This window comes from Lepidochelys kempii, chromosome 28, assembly GCF_965140285.1.
Source record: "Lepidochelys kempii isolate rLepKem1 chromosome 28, rLepKem1.hap1, whole genome shotgun sequence".
NCBI lineage: Eukaryota > Metazoa > Chordata > Testudines > Cheloniidae > Lepidochelys > Lepidochelys kempii.
The window spans coordinates 6,002,810-6,028,469 of record NC_136407.1 but is presented as its reverse complement, the minus strand read 5'-3'; the positions used below and the strand labels follow the sequence as shown (position 1 = coordinate 6,028,469).

The window sequence follows — 25,660 nt, the reverse complement described above, 5'->3', positions numbered from 1 at the left end:
AGCTCACTTCATCGGATGCATTCAGTGGAAAGTTTAGAAGATCTTTTTATATACACACAAAGCATGAAAAAATACCTCCTCCCACCCTACTCTCCTGCTGGTAATAGCTTATCTAAAGTGATCATCAAGTTGGGCCATTTCCAGCACAAATCCAGGTTTTCTCACCCTCCACCCCCCCACACACAAACTCACTCTCCTGCTGGTAATAGCCCATCCAAAGTGACAACTCTATTCACAACGTGCATGATAATCAAGGTGGGCCATTTCCTGCACAAATCCAGGTTCTCTCACCCCCTCACCCTCCTCCAAAAACCACACACACAAACTCACTCTCCTGCTGGTAATAGCTCATCCAAAGTGACCACTCTCCCTACAATGTGCATGGTAATCAATGTGGGCTGTGTCCAGCACAAATCCAGGCTTTCTCACCCCCCCCCCCTGGATTTGTGGATTTGTGCTGGACATGGCCCACCTTGATTACCATGCAGATTGTAGGGAAAGTGGTCACTTTGGATGAGCTATTACCAGCAGGATAGTGAGTTTGTGTGTGTGGTTTTTGGAGGGGGGCGAGGGGGTGAGAGAACCTGGATTTGTGCAGGAAATGGCCCACCTTGATGATCACTTTAGATAAGCTATTACCAGCAGGACATTGGGGTGGGAGGAGGTATTGTTTCATGATTTCTGTGTGTATATAATATCTGCTGCAGTTTCCACGATATGCATCCAGTGAAGTGAGCTGTAGCTCACGAAAGCTCATGCTCAAATAAATTGGTTAGTCTCTAAGGTGCCACAAGTCCTCCTTTTCTTTTTGCGAATACAGACTAACACGGCTGTTACTCTGAAACTAGTGTATAAGAGAATATTGGGCCAGTGTAGATTTTAATTGTTTCTATTTTAAATAGAACATATTTTGCTTAGCTTCAAAGTCAATTTCTATTAAAAGGAAAACTACTGGAGGAGACAAGTTGTATAACCTTTTTCCCCACTTAGACTGTAAGGGTCACTGACTTCCCCACTTCTGTAATTTGCAAAGGAAAAGCATGACATCTGTCACAGGATGTGTCCAGCAGGTAGGAAAGTTGCAATCGTCAACCATCAATATAAAGGAAAAAGCTGAAGTCCGTTGCCTTTCATATGAAAAAAGCCATCTAAAGGCTGGTCTACACTGGGAAGCTATGTGGACATAGCCACATCTCTCAGGGGTGTGAAAAATCCACTCCCCTGAGAGAAGTAGTTAATGTGATCTGAGCCCCAGTGTAGACAGGGTTAGGTTGTCAGAAGAATGCTTCCCGTGTTTGAAGGGTAGATATACGCTGAGAGAGACGGATCTCCTATGACAGAGGTGGGCAAACTGCAGCTTGCGAGGCTGTCCTGCCTGGCCCTTGAGTTCCTGGCTGTGGAGGCTAGACCCCTACCCCTCCCCTGCTGTCCCTCCTCCCTGGCAGCTGCACCAGCAGCATGGCTATGATCTCCTGCTGCTCTGAGCGGCATGGAAAGGGGGCAGTGGGGGATAAGGGGCAGGAGCCTTGGGGGGCCGTCAGGGGACAAGGAGTAGGGGGGTTTGGATAAGGCATGGGAGTCTCAGGGGGTGGGGCTGTGGATAGGCAAGCAGGGGCTTGGAGAGGATGGGATCCTGGGAGGGTAGTTTGGGGTAGGGGGTCCGGGGGTGGGAGGCGGTTAGGGGACAAGGAGCAGGGGGAGTTGGGATGGGTCAGAAGTTCTGAGTGGGGCAGTCAGGGGGCAGGAAGTGGGAGGGGGTGGGGGCACAGCCTTCCGTACAGTTTCACAACCCTGATGTGGCTCTCAATGTGGCTCTCAGGGAATCCAGTCATGACCTCGATTTCAATTTCGACTTTTCTCCCTGTATGTGAGAAATCTCCTAGTATGGAGGGCTGAGCCAGCTATCAGATCACCTGGTTCCTCAACTGTAGCTACAGCTCTTTGTACCCATTAGTCCAAAGACTGAGAGAAGTGGAGAGTTTCAGCCGTTATCATTTTAGTGTCGTCTTCTTCCTTTCTCTATTTTTTGTGCTGGCTGTTCTATTATATCAGAGTGGGACTGTATAGCTCAGTGTATGTGTGACAAAAGCTCATGGTGCCAATTAGCAAAGGGGTCACTGTTATTCACAAGCAACTCCGGTCTCAGACCTGACAAACTTGCCACACCTAATACACTGCTTTTATGATATTTATTCAGGAAGCATAGCAGTAAGACCTCTGCTGAAAGCTTGTAAATTATTGTTACTCCTAGTCACTACGAGAGCTTTGTACGAGTCATACTGAAGGAGTAATAGAAGTACATGGAAAATTATGCCCATATGGTATTGTCATGAAAGGGAGTCACTCCAATAATTTGTCTTGGGGTGGACGGCCCATTCCAGTGGGAGGGAATTGTCACCCCTCCCTTGCTAGCCAATTATACGATATATTACTCAATTGTCAACCTTTGAACAAACCTAGAAAAGCCAATGGAAAACTATCAAAGACAAACTCTAGACATCAAAACTCTGTGGAAGTGAAAAGGACACTATGACAATGAGGAGATGGTCCTTTCTGTGAATAAAGAAAAAAGACGGATTCAGTTTATAACAGGGTGGAGAAAAACACTCTGGTCCATTCACCAAGGTGATCCCTGATGACCAGTGGTGCTTCATCAAAGGCAATCGCTGCAATAGACTGAAGTGTGAGGTGAGAATCTACTTAGATAGGGAAAGGTGACTATTAGAGGCTGTAGGTTGCATTTTGTAATTTTGTTCTGTTGGTAATGCATGGTTTCCATCACACATGTTTGTTTCTGTTTAAATCTCTATCCCTTGTTAAATAAATTTCTGTTTGTTCAATAACTGTACTCAAGTGCTGTGTGTGATGCAGTAGAAGTGGTCTGCAGTAAAACTGGTAACCTGGGATATACCGTTCCTTCAGGAAGCTAGGATCTGGGATTTCTCTGAGTATCTGGTGATCGGGGCTGGACCTCAGAGGAGGACACATGGAAGAAACTCAGGGGTTTGGGTGCCTCTATTGTCAACTGGCAGGGCTGCTGTAGCTCAGAGGAGGGGGCTTGAGTGCCTGACCAGCTGGATGAATTTGGTCGCAAACATCCAGCTGCCAAATGCAAAAGTCCCTCTTCCTAGTTGAAGGTGGCAACAAGGAGACTCACAGCCCTCAGCACCCTGAGAAGGGTCACAGTGTGCATCTATGTTGATCCACCTGTCATGTCCACCCTGGGAAGGCACCCTATAGCATAGTTCCCTGAATCAAAATAGCCCTAAAACTCTGTCCTATGAAATCATGGAACATGTACTCTTCCCTCTGTGAAAACATGTAAAGAATCCAAGCACTGGAGGGGAGGGATTGGGTCCAGAGGGACCTAGACAAATTGGAGGATTGGGCCAAAAGAAATCTGAGGTTCAGCAATGACAAGTTCAGAGTTCTGCACTTAAGATGGAAGAATCCCATGCACTGCTCCAGACTAGGGACCGAATGGCTCGGCAGCAGTTCTGCAGAAAAGGACCTAGGGGTGACAGTGGACGAGAAGTTGGATATGAGTCAACAGTGTGCCCTTGTTGCCAAGAAGGCTAACGGCATTTTGGGCTGTATAAGTAGGGGCATTGCCAGCAGATCGAGGGACGTGATTGTTCCCCTCTATTTGGCACTGGTGAGGCTACACCTGGAGTACTGTGTTTAGTTTTGTCCCCCTCACCCCCGCCCCCTCGCCCAAAGGATGTGGACAAATTGGAGAGAGTCCAGCAGAGGACAATGGAAATGATTAGGGGCCTGGAGCACATGACTTACGAGGAGAGGCTGAGGGAACTGGGGTTATTTAGTCTGCGGAAGAGAAGAGTGAGGGGGGATTTGATAGCAGCCTTCAACTACCTGAAAGGGGGCTCTAAAGAGGATGGAGCTCGGCTGTTCTCAGTGGTGGCAGATGACAGAACAAGGAGCAATGGTTTCAAGTTGAAGTGTGGGAAACACTATTTCGCTTGGCGGGTGGTGAAGCACTGGAATGGGTTCCCTAGGAAGGTGGTGGAATCTCCATTCTTAAAGTGTACTGGTCAAGGCCAGGCTGTTCTTTGGCTTTTAGTGTGTCTTCTGCCTCCCCCTCCTTGCCCCTCCCAACTGGTTGCTTGACCTTGGCTTGAGAGAGGAGCCAGGCAGCCTTCCAGTGTATATTACACTCCCACCATACCTAGTAACACTTTGGGTCTATCCCTTAACTTTTCCATTATACTAACAAACCGATCCGGCTGGGCAGAAGCAACCTACAGTGTCTTTGTTCTTTCTTCACACATATTAGCAAGGATATAAGAGTATCAAAAATCAAACCCAAAATTCTATCTCAGGCTAACAAACAGGCCTATATACTCACAGGGCCTTGGCCAGATTAGCCACATTGCTGCTTTCTGGGACTTTTCGTCTAACTGCTCTGTTTTTCATCAATGAGAATTAAAGGGAAGGTGAAAGAAGAGGAACTCCATTTCCTGCAAGACCTACAGAGATTGCACTAGCAGGGTCTCTGTGCGCAGACACACCCAGCGAATCACAAGCGCGTGTGTTGCAGCAATTGCAGTCCAAGCAACCGCCTTGCCAATGCCCGTCACAGCAGCCCCAGGCTCGTGGTTTGACTTTTTTCCAGTGCTCCTCTGCAAAGGAGCCTTTCCCTTATCAATGTATTAATTAGATTACCGATGGAGGTCTCTTGCATTTTCTAGAAAGACATCGGAAAATGTGACCAGAGGTGGTCACAGAATGATAGAATCTTAGCCTTAGAAGGGACCAGAAAAGTCATCTAGTCTAACCTCCTCTTCTCGGCCTGATGTTGTTTAACATCTTCATTAATTACCTGAATGTAGGAACAGAGCATACTGATCAAACTTGCAGGTGACTTTGCGTACTATTTCTCTGAGTTGGTTGAAATCTGCCTGTCGGAAGTCCAGTGTTCTTGTTTTGATGTTCTCATGTCCTCCTTTCCACAGGATCTTGAATTCTATCAGATCATGATCACTTCCTTCCCAACCACCTTCACATTCCCAACTCATTTACTCCGTTAGTCAAAACCATATCCAAAATGGATAACCCCCTGCTTGTTTCCTCAACTTCGTGAATCAGAAAGTTGTCCTCTAAACATGCTGAGAATTTTCAGGCCATATTACATTTTGTTCTAATAGTCTTCAATAGTCCCAACAGATATGTGTCCCAGTGTATTCCGATATTCTTTTCCCACATTCTCACAAAAACTTTGCAGTCTTTTCACTGTTTGTGTGGCTATATGAAAATATACAAAATGTTAATGAGAATGCTCTCAATGTCTACCAGGATAGTATCCCCCGTAATTCAGTATACTTGTGCACAATGTGTGCAGGGCATCCAAGGCCTATCACTTCCCTTTTTAAGCTCATCTTTACTTTGGTGTGCAAATGTTCTCTTCCGTGACTATATCAACCACTAAAGTTTGTCTTTGTATTATCTGCTTCCATACTTATTCAGAACATTTATTATCTCAGCTGCAATAAGTTCTGATGTTTCTTGTGGAAGTTTGACAAAATCCACAGGTTTAGTTTGAAGACACAAGCTTTGTAAGCCTTCAAATTGCCATCCAAGAGAGGAAGCAATTTCACATGTCTGTGATTCAATGCACTGAGAGTTCCACGTAGTCAACATTTTTCAGGTTGTCAATTAGTTCATCCTTTGCCAATGGAACAGAAACATTTGCAACTTCACACTTGGTCTGTGCACATCAGCATGAGCGCTAAGGGCACTCACTATTCATTTCGGCTTTGGAGTCCCTCTGTCTATAGCTTGGCCACTAATACTACAGCACTAAAAAGAAAGACAGGTAGTTTCCTAATCAGCAGGATTTAAACCCGTGTGGGGACACCCCGATGAATTTCTGACCTATCACATTAAGCACTTGCCCCCAATTACCCAACATCCAGCTTTTTCATGACCCTTCAGTTGAGTTCTCCATGGGAGAGAGCTTCTAGGAATTGGTAGGTTGTGTCTGTTTTCTCCCAGCCTTTGGATCCTTGTGATACATGATCCTGAGGGGAACCATCTCCTGGAGTTTCCCCACATCCCGCGGAAATCATGACAGTGAGAAACATGTAAGTTATCTGTACGGTGAAAATTTCTGTAAAACAAGACAACATTTATCCTTTATTTGTGCTAGAAGGAAGCCTGATAGTTCCTATAAGGCCACATATAGCTATTTCTAAGGATGACTGCTTATACGGGGGAAATTGACAGTTGATATTGATATCAGCAGTTTCTGGGTATCATTTATGTAAAGATGTGCTCTTTAATAGTCTGTCAAATGTATCGTATTTAGTGTCGGAGAAAACCACAGTTCTCACTCTCAGGGAGAGGGTGCACTAGGACACCAGGTTTCCCCCACCTAGGCAGGTCTCTCTCAAGATAACCAATTAGAGCAAGTATTTCTACCTTTATTACAGACAATAAGCAACAGCTGCATATTGTTTATACATATTCCTTCATGATCTCTTATTTTTCTTACCATTTCTCTTATAGTCGGCATTCTATTCTTATCTAATACAAGGTCACAATAGCTTCTTTCACAGTTGTTTTCCACTTGTTTCGCACTATCCCCGCTTCTACAAATCTCGCTTTATTAAAGCTAGAGTTAGCCTGACTCCTGCTCATTTCAGAGGCCTGCATCCAAATTCCCTTTCTCTACTTCCACACTAGCAACATAGTATCTGCACACATTCATAAATGTGTCTGTAGAGTGGATATCAATTACTCTCTGAACTCACAGGGATGGCTTTTATTATATCCTCCTTCTGCCAGATATTCATTTACAATCATAATCAACCTTTATAATCTCTGCATCTCAGTTATTTCTATCAAGGCTGGGTTTTTAAATAGAAAACGAAAGTGGCCATTCGCTCTGGTGTTTTCAGAGAAATTTAACCCTTTTGTCAGTTGGAGTTGGCAGCAACAAGGGCTGGGTTCAATGCTTAGAGCAGGAGAGTAGCAGAGACAGAGGAGGAGAGGGAGTCCAGAGAGGGGAAGTAGATGGATTGAAGCAGTGAGAGCTGGCCGGCATGCAATAAGCAGAGAGTTACAGGTGTCCACAGACAGCAATAGCTACAGGCCCCAGGAAATGGTCAGCACTCAGGGCTTTGAATCCTGCAAGATGAGTTCAAATCTCAGTGGGACCACCTGGTGCTGTGTTGGTTTGCTGTAAAGCCCAGGAGATCAATGTGCTTGACTTCCTTGTCCCTAGGTGTGCCACAATGAGGATTTTTTCCCCCTCCTATTGGGTGACTGATGCCCACTGGAGCTAGGTCTTTGGTCTGGCTGGTTCAATGGGATGGCTGCAATAGGTTCGGACCCTAGAACTTGATACCCTGGCTAGCGATTCCTGAGGGCTGACTTGATGGTTGTGTTTCTCGTTGCTTCACGAGTTTGGTCTTTGTACCTGCACGTGCCAGGCTCTTCCTCTTGTCCACATGGCACTTAAAGGAAGGAGTATCAGGGCCAGGCTTAATAGTCAGCGATAGGGAGGAAGAGTCCTAGGCTGGAGCCCAGTGCACCTCTTCTCCTCTGGGCGCCTAGAGCAGCTGGTGCTGACAACTCCAAGGGAAGGCTTAAAAGTCACAGAGCAACCAAGGGTGGGGCAAGAGGAGGGGAGGACCATGCCTACGCGTGACCTGAGGACCTCCACAAAGATGCCCAGCCAGTCTTCTCCTTGCCACCTGCAAGCCAAACCTCCACTGAAGGCCACCCACAGACCAGCATGTGTTCTGGAGCCAGCATCACAAGGTGGTAGGAAAGCAGAGCCACCCCACCCAGCCCCCGGTGAGGCCTCTTACCATTCCCACTCAAGGGGCTCCTTTTGGTGTTGGGGAAGGAGATTTTCCCCCAAGAAGCTTTTACCCAGCCGCTGAGAAGCCCAGAAGCACCCAGGGACTGCTCTTGTGGTGGACGGAGTAAATGCTTTCAGACAGCTTAGCTAGCTCAGTTGAAACACCTCTGGCTCTGAAAATTGAGGTTTTGATTCCCTCTTGGGGTTCCTCTTTAAGAATACATCACAAAATCTGCTTAAGCCCCCTTCCCCCAGTAATCATAGAATCATAGAATATCAGGGTTGGAAGGGACCTCAGGAGGTCATCTAGTCCAACCCCCTGCTCAAAAGCAGGACCCATACCCAATTAAATCATCCCAGCCAGGGCTTTGTCAAGCCTGACCTTAAAAACTTCTAAGGAAGGAGATTCCACCACCTCCCTAGGCAACGCAATCCAGTGTTTCACCACCCTCCTAGTGAAAAAGTTTTTCCTAATATCCAACCTAAACCTCCCTCACTGCAACTTGAGACCATTACTCCTTGTCCTGTCCTCTTCCACCACTGAGAATAGTCTAGAACCATCCTCTCTGGAACCACCTCTCAGGTAGTTGAAAGCAGCTATCAAATCCCCCCTCATTCTTCTCTTCTGCAGACTAAACAATCCCAGTTCCCTCAGCCTCTCCTCATAACTCATGTGTTCCAGACCCCTAATCATTTTTGTTGCCCTTCGCTGGACTCTCTCCAATTTATCCACATCCTTCTTGTAGTATGGGGCCCAAAACTGGACTCAGTACTCCAGATGAGGCCTCACCAATGTCGAATAGAGGGGGACGATCACATCCCTCGATCTGCTCGCTATGCCCCTACTTATACATCCCAAAATGCCATTGGCCTTCTTGGCAACAAGGGCACACTGCTGGCTCATATCCAGCTTCTTGTCCACTGTCACCCCTAGGTCCTTTTCCGCAGAACTGCTGCCTAGCCATTCGGTCCCTAGTCTGTAGCTGTGCATTGGGTTCTTCCGTCCTAAGTGCAGGACCCTGCACTTATCCTTATTGAACCTCATCAGATTTCTTTTGGCCCAATCCTCCAATTTGTCTAGGTCCCTCTGTATCCTATCTGGGGAAATAACCATGGCTGGGTGCCTCTAAGAAGAAATACTTTCCCAACTCACAGGCACTGAGTCTAGAAAAGAAAGCTTTAATAAAAAGGAGGAAAATAACCTTGTATTAATTTGGGAATACCCCACAATCAGAATTCATAATGTAGCACTATGAACAAAACACCCACCCCACAGTACACTGGGGAACATCCTTTTGCCTTGGGTTCTTATATCCAGAAACCAAAAGCTCTTTGGATGTCCCCTCCCTTCTCTGCACCTCACTCACAATTGTTCTCCTTGGTCAGTGAAAACCCAGAGTAGCATCTGTGGAATTCACCTCTCACCCTCGGGGGAAGGGGGGAGCCCCTTTCTCGCTCCTCTGTCTGGACACATTGCCAGTCACTTGCCATTCCACCCGATCACCACTCTGCTGGCTACCCTCTCTCGTCTAAGATGTCTTGAGGTCCCACCAGGAATGGAGGAAGCTCTCTAGAAGTGGCAGGCCCTGGTGCCCGAACAGTGGCCCCGTCCCACCTCTTGCACTCCTAATTGCCCCTTCTCCCCAAATCCCCACTCCTGCACCGCCTCTTCCCTCCAAAACCCCACCTCCTGCTCGCTGCTCCCTTCCCAGCATCACTCACCCTTACAGTCATTAAAAAGTGGGAAGGCTATGCCCTCCCACTTGTAAAAGTCATGGGGCCTTGTTGTCCTGTCCCCCACCTCCCCGTTCTGGCATGTCTTGGTACCTCCACTTAACACATCTTTCAGTGATTTCAGCTGTCAGTGAGGGAGCCTCACGGCTAGTGCAGACTAGGCAGTTTCTTATATTAGAGACGCTGTCCCAAAGCAGGACTAATGCTTAGACCTGGTTATCAGTGATTTCAGATCTGTTGGTTTGCAGCAAGTCTCGAAATTGAGTCTTAATCAGCTCTGTGGTTACACTGTGAAGAACAAAAGGGTCAAATGGTGCCTGGAACCCTTAAGAAGAACCCACCCTGTCAAGTACCAACACTTGTCACGACCCTCTCTCAACTCTACTTAGAATTTTTTGGAGTCAATCCTTGCCTTTATCAACCTAGGGGCCTGGGAGAAAAGCCCTGACAAAGGGCTCCAGATGACAGTGTTGAAAGGAGACAGGCTGAATTTGTGAGTTCAAGCCTTCCCTGGTTTTCATTAACCAAATGGCTTTAACCCACATATTTGGCCCTATGGAACCTAGAATTCCCACACTGAGGAGGGGAGGAATCAAAAATGCCCCCTTCACTTATTACCTCCTCCACAGGGTGCAGGTCGGAAAGCAGAAATCCACAATCCTTTCTCCCTCACCAGCCTCTGTATCAGGATCTCTCCAGCAGAGCCTAGAGTCCTGCCCATCCTTTGAGCCCCCTTGCAATCTTTGCTCCCCAAACCCTCCTTTCTAAGTGTTCTAAGGAGCAAGGGAGCCATCAGTCTCTGTGACAGAATTATCTACTGCAGTCCTCTGAGTGGTTGGTGAGCTGAGCTACACCCTTTCTGGAGCTCTTCAGGGATGAGATTTTGGTGAATTGTAACAAAAAGAAAATCTCTCCTGTTCGGGCCTGTTTGTCACCTTTTGCCTTTGTACCTCCCTCAGCCTCTCTTCTTCCTCATAGGGGAGATGCAGAGACAAGCCCCAGTCTTTCTGTCATACAGTCTGTAGCCGCCTCTGAAATATTGCCACTGGGGGAGTATGGCTCCCAATTCTTCCCTAGAGGGATTGCAAGAGCAGTTACCCAGTTGGGCCTGGGTGTGTCAGAGGTCCAGGCTGTAGGGTGCAGGTGATCTCAGGCCTATAAGTCCCCTGCCTGAGGGGAGGCCAATGCATGTGGTGGGCCATAAGCACCACAGGGTTTAACCCTGTCCGCTTCCTCCCCCATGTCAATTATTTAGATGATATGGAAGTACACCCACGGCTGGGGATGTGAATTTGTGGGCCTGCAATTCAGCAAGGGGATTTACAGTTGAGCCTTGGCTGGAGGTAATTTTCATTCCACACAGCAGATACATGGGGGATACATGGGGACGAGGTCCTGGTTCCTCTCTTGTGAGCCGGTTCCCCATGAGTACACACTAGACATCACTGCAATATACACAGGGGATAACCACCTGTGAATATTCTCCAGGCCCAAGCCCATTTGTAAAGCTAAACACGATATTGGACAATAAAGAACTGCGGTGTCAGGTCCCTGAGAAAATCAAGGCTAGCAGGGAAAGAGAGAGAGCAGAGAAGAGAAGGAGAGATGGGATAGAAAAAGTCTCTAGAGAGGGAGCACCTGGAGAGAACCAAGGAGAGCAGTGGACAAGTCTTCCATCTGAGTGCTAATGGCCACAGGTGTTCTCCGGAAAAGGCAAGGCCAGATGGTCCTATTGCACTCAGGACTCAGTATCCTGCAATCCCAATTCACATCTTGGTGGGTCCTCCTGACACTGCATTCGTTTGCTGCAAAGCCCTGGAGGCCCTTCCCCACAGCTCCTCAGTAGCAAAAGAATCTATCTTTTCCCTCCTGCTGGGTTACTCATGCCCTCTTGAGGGAGGTCTTTGGTCGGGCTGGCTTGACAGGACAGACCCATGCAATAGCTTGGGGCCCCACAACTTGAGAGTCTGGCTAGAGATGCCTGAAGTTCTATGGGTTGACCTCATGTCCGTGTTTCTCTCTGGGTCACCTGATGCCAACAGGCTTTTGCCTTTGCACTTGTCTCCATGCTTTTCCTCTTGCCCACCTCGTTCTTAAAAGGAGTGCCAGGACCAGGCTTCATAGTCAAGGAACGAGAAGCAGGAGCAAGTGTCCCAGGCTGGAGCCCAGCACACCTTTGGGCACCTTGAACAGGGGTGGCTCTAAGGGAAGCCTTAAAGCCAGAGATCTCCAGAGGGTGGGGAAAGAGTAGCGGGGACCATGCCTGATTGTGATCTGCAGACAGCCACAAAGACACCCGGCCAGTCTGCTCCCTGCCTTCTGGCAAAGCAAACACCCACTGCAGGCCAACTGCAGACCAGCATGTGGGGCAGTTGTTGACATGCAGCGGCCAGCATCAGAATGCTGTAGGAAACCAGGGCCAGGCCCCCAGGTGGGGCCTCTCACGCCGGGTGCTCCTTTTGGCGGTGGGGGAGGAAATTTTTCCCCAAGTAGCTTTTCACCAACTGGCGAGAAGCAGAGAAACACCCAGGCTCCAAAGGTGCTATTTGACCAGACCCATAAAGCATATGCTCATCTCACATGCTCATCTTTGCTCACCCCAGCCCCGCTGGAGCCAGAGCCTTTGCCTCAGCGGCCAAATGGAGGATTTGGCCCTAAAGAAAGCAGGGCTTTCAGCCGAAGTGAAGGCGAAAGAAGCACAACTGTAATGGGACTCGAACCCTCAATGACAAAGACAACTTATTTTTAGGCCACATGGTACTAGACAGCTGGCTTTTGAAGCATGTTATTGGAACCATAAATGGATTCCACTGAGAGGACCCCTAATTTCTCATTGGGATGCATGACCTTGTTCTTTTCTCTCCCTCAGTCCACGTCAGCAGGAGAGCTGGGAGAGAGTTAGAGGCAGCCTTTTAGCAGGGGAACATGGTGCAGGATAGGAACCTCAGGTGTGGGTTTTACACAGGAAAAGGCAGGTAACTGTTGGAGTGCATCTAGGGGGCCTGCTATGAGATGGCTGTCTGTTGCCCTCTTAATTGTGCATCGCCCCTGCCCCTTACCTTCTGCTGTGCTCTCTATGCTGCAAACCAGCAAGGGGAGTTGAATCATTGCCTCTTTTTCATGTACACGGGAGAAACGTTGTTACGTAAGTCTTCCTTGTTTCTAAGCCCCATGTGAATTCATGACATGCCTGGACTCTGTGAATGCAGCATTCATGTGTATGGGACTGCCTCAGGAGATGACCCTTGCTATGTGTGAAAGGAGCTTTTTCTATGCTGCTAGGGAAGGGAATGTGAGAGTCCATGCACAGCCTGGCTTCCTACGAGCTCTGAGGAAGCTACGGGATCTGCAACAGAATTCTCTGCATCCTCAGGTTATCCTGGTCATCCAGGGCGGCAGGATTTGGCCCATGGTCAGTCAAGGTGCGACAGCTGCTGCAGTCTTACATGGTGAGTCCTGCAGCCTCTCTCGAAACTGCTCTGCCATATTCTGCAGGGCAGCCTCACTGGTTGAGAATCTGGCAGAAGAGAGACCCTGGAGTAGAGAAGGAAAATGTCCTCAGCAGTCACAGCTGGCAGGAGCAGGGAAGACTGGGTTTGTTTTTAAACTTCTCTCCCTGCTCAAGCCTTTAATCATTCCTGTGTCTCTTCTCTGAACACTCCGCAATTTATCAGGAAAAACAAGCAGCAAGCAAAGAAACCAAACCAGGCTGTTCTGACTGATGTAACAATCTATTGCCTTCCAAGGTTTTATATAAATCAGATCATTCGAGGGCTTTTGGTTAACTGACCACCTAGTCACTTAATATTCACCAGTTCAAAAAGTTAGCAGGTCAAATTAGTCTTTCCTTCAAAATCAAAATGAAAAAATAAATCAGTGAAAGAAAATAACCTGAAGCACCTTTTCACAGCAGACTGGGGGAATACACAAGGGAAAATGCTTCTCTCTCCTGACCCTGAGTAACATTTCTGTATGTCCTTGAGATCCTGTCACAGGGACAAGGGTTGAGGATGCAAATGACATGTTACGGCTACATTGGTTTGTACATTCCTTTACTCCTTCGTTAGTGGTAAGAGTGCATGAGCTCGAACTAATCTAGCTCTGACTTTCACATCCTAGGGTAGTTCCAGGCTGGTAATTACAAAAAAAAAAAAAAAAAAAAAATTATTTCTAACCTGAGCAAGTTCGATCTGGAGTCATTGAGAGATGATAAGTACAGAGCCCCAGGATCCCTTTCTTTCACCAAATTCTTTTTAGGGTACATCACATTAACTATGTGGGTCTCCTGCTATGAAGAGTCTGTCCAGTGGAAGCTCCCCCTGTATTCTCCCGTTTATGAACTCATCTTCAGTATATAGGCCACTGAACCTAGTGACGGGGGAGGGTCCCAGTACTTTGGCTGCAGCCCGAGCGAGAACTTCTACACCGCAATTAAACAGCCCCCGGAGCCAGAGCCTGGCAAGCACAAGTCAGCTGGCCTGGGCTGTGAGTTTTTAATTGTACTGTAGATATACCCTTGGTGTCAAAATCCCAGCTCTCTCACTAGGGAATCAAGCCCTAGTCCCCCATGTGACAATACTCACCACTATACTCATGAGGCAAGAACTGACAGCTGCCCCTGCACAGGGACATAGGGGAACATCCTGGGCAGCTCCTTGGACAGCTGTGGCTGTCAGGAGACCCAGCTAGGCAGGAGCTGCTCTGGGTTCTGTGCAGGGGGAGATAAACTGGTCTGCTGACTCCATCAATAGACTGCCTGCCCTGTCAATCAGGCTGACCTGGAGCTTTGGCCTCTCCCCATTTACCGTGGGGACTGTCATTCTCAGGGTCCTGATTTCCCATTGACCCTTCCCCTTTCTTTTGGTACTGGGAACTAGCCAACCAAAAAAACCCACTAAGTTTTAGTAAGGGGCCAACCCTCCCCTGACCCAAGCCAGCCCTTTGAGGGTCACAGATGTCCACAGAAGACAGCACAAGCTGGTCCCGTGGTGTAACAGTCAGCACTCCAGACTCTGAATCCTGCAATCTGAGGTCAAATCTCAGTGGGACGCCATGTTGGCTTACAGAAAAGCTCAAAGCGCTCACCTTTCCTGTCTTCAGTTGTACAAGAGCAAATCCTTTCCCTCCTGCTGGGTGACTCATGCCAATGGAGCCAGGTCTTTTGTCTGGATGGCCGCAATGGGTTGGGGCTCTAGAACTTGCCACCCTGGCTACCATCCTGCTTTTTGGGATTATCGCTGGTTCACTTGGTGCCCACAAGTTTGGCCCTTGTGCTTGTTGCCACACTTTTCCTCTTGCCCACATGACACTTAAAGAAAGGATTGCCAGGGCCAGGCTTAATAGACAGAGCTAGGCAGAAGGGAGGAAGAGTCCCAGGCTGGAGCCCAGCACACCTTTCCTCCTCTGGGCACCTAGAGCAGAGGCAGCTGGTGCTGACAGCTCTGAGGGAAGGCTTAAAAGCCATAGATCAAACATAGAATCATAGAATATCAGGGTTGGAAGGGACCTCAGGAGGTCATCTAGTCCAACCCCCTGCTCAAAGCAGGACCAATCCCCAACTAAATCATCCCAGCCAGGGCTTTGTCAAGCCTGACCTTAAAAACATCTAAGGAAGGAGATTCCACCACCTCCCTAGGTAACGCATTCCAGTGTTTCACCTCCCTCTTAGTGAAAAAGTTTTTCCTAATATCCAACCTAAACCTCCCCCACTGCAACTTGAGACCATTACTCCTCATTCTGTCATCTGCTACCACTGAGAACAGTCTAGAGCCATCCTCTTTGGAACCCCCTTTCAGGTAGTTGAAAGCAGCTATCAAATCCCCCCTCATTCTTCTCTTCCGTAGATTGAACATCCCCAGTTCCCTCAGCCCCTCCTCATAAGTCATGTGTTCCAGTCCCCTAATCATTTTTGTTGCCCTCCATTGGACTCTTTCCAATTTTTCCACATCCTTCTTGTAGTGTGGGGCCCAAAACTGGACACAGTACTCCAGATGAGGCCTCACCAGTGTCGAATAGAGGGGAAAGATCACATCCCTCGATCTACTGGCAATGCCCCTACTTATACATCCCAAAATGCCATTGGCCTTCTTGGCAACAAGGGCACACTGTTGACTCATATCCAGCTTCTCGTCCACTGTAACCCCTAGGTCCTTTTCTGCAGAACTGCTGCCGAGCCATTCGGTCCCTAGTCTGTAGCGGTGCCTGGGATTCTTCCGTCCTAAGTGCAGGACTCTGCACTTGTCCTTGTTGAACCTCATCAGATTTCTTTTGGCCCAATCCTCCAATTTGTCTAGGGCCCTCTGTATCCTATCCCTACCTTCCAGCGTATCTACCTCTCCTTCCAGTTTAGTGTCATCTGCATACTTGCTGAGGGTGCTGTCAAGGTTCCTCCCCCACTCTGAACTCTAGGGTACAGATGTGGGGACCTGCATGAAAAACCTCCTAAGCTTATCTTTACCAGCTTAGGTCAAAACTTCCCCAGGGTACAAAATATTCCACCCGTTGTCCTTGGACTGGCCTCTACCACCACCAAACTAATACTGGTTACTGGGGAAGAGCTGTTTGGACGCGTCCTTCCCCCCGAAAATACTTCCCAAAACCTTGCACCCCACTTCCTGGACAAGGTTTGGTAAAAAGCCTCACCAATTTGCCTAGGTGACTACAGACCCAGACCCTTGGATCTTAAGAACAATGAACAATCCTCCCAACACTTGCAACCCCCCTTTCCTGGGAAATGTTGGATAAAAAGCCTCACCAATTTGCATAGGTGACCACAGACCCAAACGCTTGGATCTGAGAACAATGAAAAAGCATTCAGTTTTTTACAAGAAGACTTTTAATAAAAAATAGAAGTAAATAGAAATAAAGAAATCCCCCCTGTAAAATCAGGATGGTAGATATCTTACAGGGTAATTAGATTCAAAAACATAGAGAACCCCTCTAGGCAAAACCTTAAGTTACAAAAAAGATACATAGACAGAAATAGTTATTCTATTCAGCACAATTCTTTTCTCAGCCATTTAAAGAAATCATAATCTAACACATACCTAGCTAGCTTACTTACTAAAAGTTCTAAGACTCCATTCCTGGACTATCCCCGGTAAAGACCAGCATATAGACAGACACAGACCCTTTGTTTCTCTCCCTCCTCCCAGCTTTTGAAAGTATCTTGTCTCCTCATTGGTCATTTTGGTCAGGTGCCAGCGAGGTTACCTTTAGCTTCTTAACCCTTTACAGGTGAGAGGAGCTTTCCCCTGGCCAGGAGGGATTTCAAAGGGGTTTACCCTTCCTTTTATATTTATGACAGGTGCAATCCACACCATCCTCCAGAACATTTATGAAGATATTGAACAAAATTGGCCCCAGGACCGACCCTTGGGGCACTCCACTTCATACCGGCTGCCAACTAGACATGGAGCCATTGATCACTACCCATTGAGTCCGATAATCTAGCCAGCTTTCTATCCACTTTATAGTCCATTCGTCCAGCCCATACTTCTTTAACTTGCTGGCAAGAACCAAGGATGGGGCAAGAGGAGGGGAGGACCATGGCCAGCTAGACCAGTCATCCACTGTTTCTTTGGCAAATCGGAAATGGCAAAGGCTAGCCTGGAAGCGTGTAGGGCTCACACCCTAACCTTTCTGATGCCCAACTCCCAACTCCTTCCAGGGCTCTAGTTGAAGCCAGAGCATTGGCGTGAGCAGCCAAGAAGAGGTTCCAGCCCTGAAGAAAGCAGAACTTCAAAAAAAAAAAAGAAGGGAAAACTACACAAGCACAGCCACAAAGGGACTCAACCTTCAGTCACTGTAATGAGAGTGATCAGATAAGGTGAGCTATTACCAGCAGGAGAGCAGGGGTGGGGAAGGGGAGGGGAAGACTTTTGTAGGGATTGTCAACTGCTGGAAATGACCCACCTTGATTATCACTACAAAAGGCACCCTCCCCCAACCGTTTCATGTTCTCTGTGTATATAAATCTCCCCACTGTATTTTCCACTGAATGCATCCGATGAAGTGAGCTGTAGCTCACGAAAGCTTATGCTCAAATACATTTGTTAGTCTCTGAGGTGCCACAAGTACTCCTTTTCTTTTTGAGGGGCAGAGAGTCTCCAGGCACAAAAAGTAGAGTTCCCAGTGAGATGTGAGAATTCTATGGAGTCAGGTGCAGACTTTGGTGGGGAGGCTTAAGCATGGGGGATTAGGGTGCACCGAATGGACCGGCTGTATAGCTGCGTAGATTTAGTTGCCCTGAGGCCCAGGAGGGAGGAGGAGGAATCCTGCTGATAGGCAGAGGCCGTGGAGAAAAAGAGGAGGGGTTCCTGGGGCTTTTTTTGCCTCTCTTTTCCCTGCCTGCTTGCTCTTGTCGTGGCAGGAACATCAAGCTCTGAAGGTGAAGAATTCAAGCCCCTGTCCGGGCAGTCAGCTTTTAGGTTTCCTTGTGCGTCGGGAGCCAAATGATTGCTGGTGGTGTCCAGCGCCACACACGGATTCCCAGAAGCAGTGGCAGTTTCCTGGAAAGGCCCCTTTCTCCTGCTAAGTCCTTAGAAATCTGGAGGCGGGCTCACATCCACAGGAGCAGGCCCAGACAGTGCAGTCTCCGAGTGGCAGGAAGCGCTGTGGGGCCAGGTGCTGAGAAAGCCATTGTGAGAGAGGGAGCAGCTGCGGTGAAGTAATAAGTACAGAATGCAAGTGTCAAGCGGGGTATGACCCTGCTATTGTGGTGAACTTTCCTGGCTTATACACTACCCCAGTGGAATTGGCTAGGAAAAGGATCTGAGTCCTCATTCCCACCCCCTTACCCAGAGGCCTGCCTGACCTCAAGGACTCTCTTTCTACTCTCATTTGTGGCAGAGTCCTCATAACCCTGACAAGGCTGGGCCCAGGATTCCTGAGGGGTTCAACCCCCAGTCTTGTCGTGGTCACTTAGAACAGGGGCTGGGGTGTTTCTTTTACCCCGAGGCTTTGCTTATCTCTTGCTGTCGGACAAGTGGTTAAACTGTTGGCCTGAAAATCCATGGAGATTTCCCTGCACAGCTTTGAATCCTGCTCACAGTCAGAGGCAAGCACCAGTCCCATCAAGACCAGTAGGGTTAGTGCTCCTCAATCACCTTGGTACAATTGAGAATCCCAACCTCTCTGCTTCTGCGGATAATCATCAATGATAAAGGAGAAGGGGTGAATCTTTGAGCCCTGGGGGAAAGGTCCCATCTGCCCAGACTGGGTGCCAAGGAAATGGAGGGGCAGTCAGTGCTTAGATAGCAGAGATTCAGGCAGTTTACACACTGCTGGGACACTGTCTCTAAACAGAAGGCAAGTGCAATGTGTTTGGGCTGCTGCTGATGGCCAGTAAAAATGCTGGATGCAATGAGAGATGAGAACAAAGGAATGGAGGGTCAGTAGCAGCTCCACAAAGGGCCAAGGTCAGACACCCCAATAGTGGACACCCTGGAGCATCTTAGAGACAAAAGGTAAACAGGGACCAGGGCCCTGAAATGTCCCTCTCCTGGGAGAAGAGCCCCTGGACATATAGGAGCTGGGTTGGTTGTGGGGTGGAAGGTCCAATGGGGAAAAATGGCAGCTGAAGTCCCTCCAAGTTATGGAAACTTGGCAAAGCAGAATGAAAGGGCTTGACACCCTGCACAGCTCAGCCGGGCGGGCATGAGCAGATTTTGGGGCCTGGGACTGATCTGCATGGGCAGCAGCACCACAAAAGGCAGACTGGGATCAATGGGCCTAGGGAATATTTCCATCCTTTTTTTGTAGGTACGATGAACGTAGCCTTGGCTCCTGGGTCTTCCCCATAGACAGAATATTTTGTTGCAAAATAAAGCTTTTAATTGAAAGGAGTAAAATGAAATGGCCACACAATGGTGCCAGAGACTAAGGAATGAAAAGCCCCACGTTTCCTAAATCATAGAAGATCAGGATTGGAAGGGACCTCAGGAGGTCATCTAGTCCAACCCCCTGCTCAAAGCAGGACCAATCCCCAACTAAATCATCCCAGCCAGGGCTTTGTCAAGCCTGACCTTAAAAACATCTAAGGAAGGAGGTTCCACCACCTCCCTAGGTAACGCATTCCAGTGTTTCACCACCCTCCTAGTGAAAAAGGTTTTCTTAATATCCAACCTAAACCTCCCCCACTGCAACTTGAGACCATTACTCCGTGTTCTGTCATCTGCTACCACTGAGAACAGTCTAGATACATCCTCTCTGGAACCCTCCTTTAAGTAGTTGAAAGCAGCTATCAAATCCCCCCTCATTCTTCTCTTCCGCAGACTAAACAATCCCAGTTCCCTCAGCCTCTCCTCATAAGTCATGTGCTTCAGCCCCCTAATCATTTTCTTTGCTCTCTCCAATTTGTCCACATCCTTTCTGTAGTGGGGGGCCCCAAAACTGGATGCAGTACTCCAGAAGTGGCCTCAACAGCGCTGAATAGAGAGGAATAATAAGGGGAGGGGATGGGAAGGGGTGGAGAGGGGGCAGGGCCTGTGGCAGAGCCAGGGCTTGAGCAGTGAGCACCCCCTGGCAGATTGGAAAGTTATTGTCTGTAGCTCCAGCCCCGGAGTCAGTGCCTATACAAGGAGCTGCATATTTACCTCCCTGAGGAGCCACGTGTGGCTCCGGAGCCACAAATTGGCCACTCCTGGAATAATCACTTCCCTCGATCGGCTGGTAACGCTCATATTAATGCAATCCAATATGCCATTAGCCTTCTTGGCAACAAGGACACACTGTTGACTCATATCCAGCTTCTCGTCCACTGTAATCCCCAGGTCCTTTTCTGAAGAACTGCCGCTTAGCCAGTCACTCCCTAGCCTGTATCAGAGCATGGGATTCTTCCATCCTAAAGGCATTACTCTGCACTTCTTGTTAAGCTTCATCAGATTTCTTTTGGACCAATCCTCCAATTTCTCTAGGTCACTCTGGACCCAATCTGTACCCATCAGGGATTGGATTCTTTACATGCTTTCACAGAGCAAAGAGCAGATCTTCCACAATCTCTTACAGCAGATTTTTAGGGGTACTGTGATTCAAGGAACTATGCGATAGGGTGCCTTCCCTGTGTGGATTTGACAGGTGGATCAACATAGCTGCACATTGTGACCCTTCTTAGGGTGCTGAGGGATGTGAGTCTCCTTGTTGCCGCCTGCCACTAAGAAGAGGGAGTTTTGCATTTGGCAGCTGGATGTTCGCGACCAAACTCACCCAGCCTGTTGGCCACTCAAGGACAGTAGAGGCACCCTAACCCCTGAGTTCCTTCAGTGTGCCCCTTTCTGGGGTCCAGCCCCGATCACCAGATACTCAGAGAAATCCCAGATCCTCTCTTTCCAAAGCAATGGTATATCACAGGTTATCAGTTTTACTGTAGACCACTGCTCCTATATCACACACAGCACTTGAGATGAAGTGAGCTGTAGCTCACGAAAGCTTATGCTCAAATAAATTGGTTAGTCTCTAAGGTGCCACAAGTCCTCCTCTTCTTTTTGCGGATACAGACTAACACGGCTGCTACTCTGAAACCTGTCACTTGAGTACAGTTATTAAACAAGCAGAAATTTATTCAACAAGGGATAGAGATTCAAACAGAAACAAATGTGAGTGATGGAAACCAACCGTTACCAACAAAACAAAATCACAAAATGCAACCTACACTTTTTAATAGTTACCTTTCCTAGCTAAGTGGATTTTCACCTCGCTCTTCAGCCTATTGCAGTGATTGCTAGTCCCTAGGAGCCAGGGCCCTGCCTTTGATGATGCAACACTGGTTGCTAGGGATCTCCTTGGTGAATGGACCCTGAGTGTTTTTCTCCCCCCGTTATAAACTGACTCAATCTTTTGTCTTTATTCACAGAAAGGACGATCTCTTTATAGTCATATTGTCCTTTTCATTTCCACAGGGTTTTGATGTCTAGAGTTTGTCTTTGATAGTTTTCCTTTAGTTTTTTGGGGTTGGTGCAAAGGTTGACAAAGGAGCAATACATTGCAAAAGTGGTTATCAAGTGACAGCTGACAATTCCCTCCCACTTGAATGGGCCGTCCCCACCAAGACCTATGACTGGGGTGACTCACTTTCATGACAATACCATAAGGGCATAATTTCCCATGTACTTCTATTGCTCCTTCAGTATGACTCATACACACCTCTTGCAGTGATTAGGGGTAACAATAATTTACAAGCTTTCAGTAGAGAGCTCACTGCAATGCTTACTGGATAAAAATCATAAAATCAATGTATTTGGTGTGGTGAGTTTGAAAGGTCTGAGACAGGAGTTGCTTGTGAATAACAGTGACCTCTTTGCCAATTAGCCCCAATGAGCTTTTGTCACACATGCATTGAGCTATACAGTCACTCCCTGATATAAAAGAAAGGCCAGCACAAAAAAGAGGGAAAGGAACAATAAGATAATAAAATGACAACGGTTGGAACTCTCCATTTCTCTCAGTCTTTTTATCGATGGGTACGAAGAGCTGTAGCTACAGTTGAGGAACAAGGCGATTGGACAGCTAGCTCAGCCCTCCATACGAGTAGCTTTCTCACATACAGGAAGATGGGTCAAAATTGGAATTCATGCTATGACTTGTTTCCCATAGGGGATCAATCTGTCTAAGGCTATGTCTACACTTCAAACACTGGAAGTAGTCTTCTGACAACCTAACACTGTCTACACTGGGGTTCAGGTCACACTAATTCCTTCTCTCACTGGAGTGGATTTTTCACACCCTTGAGCGATGTGGCTATGTCAACGTAGCTTTGCAGCATAGACCAGCCTTTAGATGCCTTTTTCATATGAAAGGCAATGGACTTCAGCCTTTCCCTGATACTGATGGTTGACGATTGCAGCTTTCCCAGCTGCAGGACATATCCTACGACAGACGTCATGCCTTTCCTTTGCAAATTAGAGAAATAGGGAACACAGTGACCCGTACAGTCTAAGTGTGTAAAAAGTTATACAACTTGTCTCCACAAATAGTTTTCCTTTTAATAGAAATTGACTTTGAAGCTAAGCAAAATACGTACTATTTGAAATACAAAATATTAAAATCTACACTGGGCCAATATTCTCTTGTACACTCTTTCTCACACACATTCTCCAACACCAACCTCTGGAGGTTTTCTACCAGAACTCCTTACACTACAGGGGGTAAATTAAATCAAATGAATTTTCAAGGCTAGCCATCATTTCCTGTATGACTAACAAAACAAAAAACAACACAAGTTTCAGTTTTCCAAAATAATTCAGATTATCACACAATTAGTCTCTTGCTCTTTAACCAATAATTTCACCTATAATTTCATTTTCACTGGTAACAACAACATATTCAAAGATCACAAATTCTTTTCACATATGTTAGGCCTGGTCTAGAGTACATGATTATTTCGGAATTAGCCAAGTTACTTCAAAATAAAACTGATTCCGTCCACACCAAAACCAGTTTTTTGATTTAAAGGGCTCTGTACTCCGATTTCTGTACTCCACCTTGGCAAGTGGAGTAGCGTTAAAATAGAGATCGCAGTTCCGGGTTACAGGTACTGTGGACACAATTCGATGTTATTGGCCTCCAGGAGCTATCCCAGAATGCTCCCTTGTGATCGTTCTGCACAACACTCTGAACTCCGATGCACTAGCCAGGTAGGCAGTAAAAGCCCCGGGAACTTTTGAATTTCCTGTTTGGTCACCATCAGCATGGTCCACCATGTCAAGAGACCACACAGTCCCGGATTCACAGATGAGCTCCAGCATGTTCCGAACGGGAGGTACTGGATCTCATTACATGTTGGGGAGATGAATCTGTTATGGCAGAACTATGTTCCAAAAAAAGAAATGCAAATACATACACTAAAGTCTCCAGGGCCATGACGGAAAGAGGCTACTCCAGGGCCACAGAGCAGTGTCGAACAAAAATCAAAGAGTTCAGGCAAGTGTACCAAAAAGCCAGAGATGCGAACGGGCGCTCTGGGTCACAGCCCCACACATGCCATTTCTACCGTGAGCTGCATGCAGTTATGGGGGGTGACGCCACCACTATCTCACCACTGTCCGTGGATGCTTGCAAGGGGGGAGTTGCACGGAGGGAGGATGATGACAGCACAAAGGCAGCAAGTGGGGAATCCATTTTCCCCCCAGCCAGGAACTATTCTTAACACTGGAGCCAATAGCCTCCCCCCACTCCCAAGGCAGGCTCCCGGACCATGACCCTGGAGAAGACACTTCTGGTGAGCGAAAGCTTGATCAGAGCCACGTGGTGGGGGGTGAGGGGGAAACCCAGCGACACTGGGCTGTTTGTGTTTAGTTTAAAGGGCTCATCCCTGCTCAGAGCCTCATCAGAGCCACGCGGTGGGCAGGAGGGTGTTGTGTGAAGCGATCATCCCAGAGAGCCTGCAGGCCCTCCTTTTATATGACAAACCCACCAGGCATTGCTTGCTATGGGAAAGGGGGCCCAGCAGTTTGAAAGCATTGAAAGGAATGCGGAAGAAGCAGAACCCCGCATGCCCCATGGCTGCCTGCAAGCTGAACTCTGTTGCCCGGCCGCGTGTGATGGTTTACTCACACCAAAGTGGCAGGCACTTCAGTATAAGAGGCAAAATGCAACCTTGTACAGAAAGAACATGTGCTGTGTACTATGAATTGCCTGTTTCACTGAGAAAGAGTGTCCCCTTTGTTCTCTAAAATGTATCTTTTAAAATACTGCCCTCTCTTTTTCTCCTCTCACAGGTGCAAATGTTTCAACATGGCCCCATCTACTCCGTCCCAGAGGCTGGTCCAGATTAGAAGGTGGAAAAAACAAATTTGGGATGACATGTTTGCCAAGCTCATGCAGTCCTCTGGCACTGACAGGGCCCAGCTGAATGCGTGGAGGTAAACAATTGCAGAGTCCTGTATATCATTACATGAATATGAAGAGAGGAGGGATGTGCGCGATGAGAGCAGGCAGGATGCTATGGTCAAGTTCATGGGGGAGCAAACTGACATGCTCTGCTGTATGGTGGATGTAATGTGGGGAAGGCAGCAAAACCACACACTGTTGCTGCAGCCCCTGAATAAACACCCTCCCTCCTCACCAAGTTCCATAGCCTCCTCACCCAGACGCCCAAGAACATGTGGGGGGGGGAGGGGAGGGCTACGGGGACCCACACTCAACCCCAGAGGATTGAGCAGAAAGCTGGCATAGCCAAAATTTTGATTTGGTTTCTGGACTTATCCTTCCCTCCTCCTCCACCCCCCTAACCCAATACCCGCCCCAGCCTACCTTCTTATTTCTCTCAGTGTTTTGTGTAACAAATAATAAAGAATGTTTTTTAAACAATTGTGACTTTACTTCCTTTCATATATGGGGGGGGGTAACTTCAAGAGAAACAAACACAACTGTCACACCGTAACCCGGCCAGTCATGAAAGTGTTTTTCTTAGCTTCTCTGATGTGCGGCATGCCCTGCTGCACTCTTCTAAATGCCCTGTTGTCTGGCTGTGCAAAACTGGCCGCCAGGTGAGTTGCCTCAACCTCCCACCCCACCAGAAACGTCTCCCCCTTACTCTCACAGATATTGTGGAGCACACCACAAGCAGCAATTACAATTGGAATATTGGTTATGCTGAGATCTAACCGAGTCAGTAAACTGCACCAGCGCGCTTTCAAACGTCCAAAAGCACACTCTACCACCGTTCTGCACTTGCTCAGCCTATAGCTGAACAGCTTCTTACCACTGTCCAGGGTGCCTATGTATGGCTTCATGAGCCATGGCATTAAGCAGTAGGCTGGGTCCGCGAGGATAACTATAGGCATTTCAACATCCCCAACCGTAATTTTCTGGTCAAAACTGCAGTGGAGACCTGAGCGGGCTCCATGCTTGCCACGCTGTGGCGCCTGCACAGGTAATCCTGGAAAAAGGGCGCGAAACATAGGAGAGCAGAGTAGCAGTGGAAGAGATGCTGTTCAGTTCACGATAGCCAAAAAAAGGCAGGAAATGGTTCTCTTCTGTAGCTTTCATGGAGGCAGGAGCCCAGGACAGACAACATGGAGAAGCTCAGCAGTGCAAGAGCGGGAGAGCTTTCACGTAGGGAGGAGTGACTGATGAGACACACCCAGAAACACCCGAGAGAAT

At 47.8% G+C, this 25,660-nt stretch overlaps 1 protein-coding gene across 3 annotated transcripts in view; it reads left to right on the top strand.

Moving 5' to 3' along the window:
- The window catches only part of LOC140904593 (uncharacterized), a 42,981-nt gene extending 18,116 nt beyond the window's left edge, over positions 1–24,865 (top strand). Inside the window, exons 4-5 of one of the 3 annotated variants that reach the window (XR_013635103.1) lie at positions 17,229–17,387; positions 24,274–24,865. The gene's annotated coding sequence lies outside the window, so the exon portion shown is untranslated. The other 2 variants (XR_013635102.1, XR_013635104.1) reach the window with 2 other exon arrangements.
- Positions 24,866–25,660: the final 795 nt, after the last annotated feature.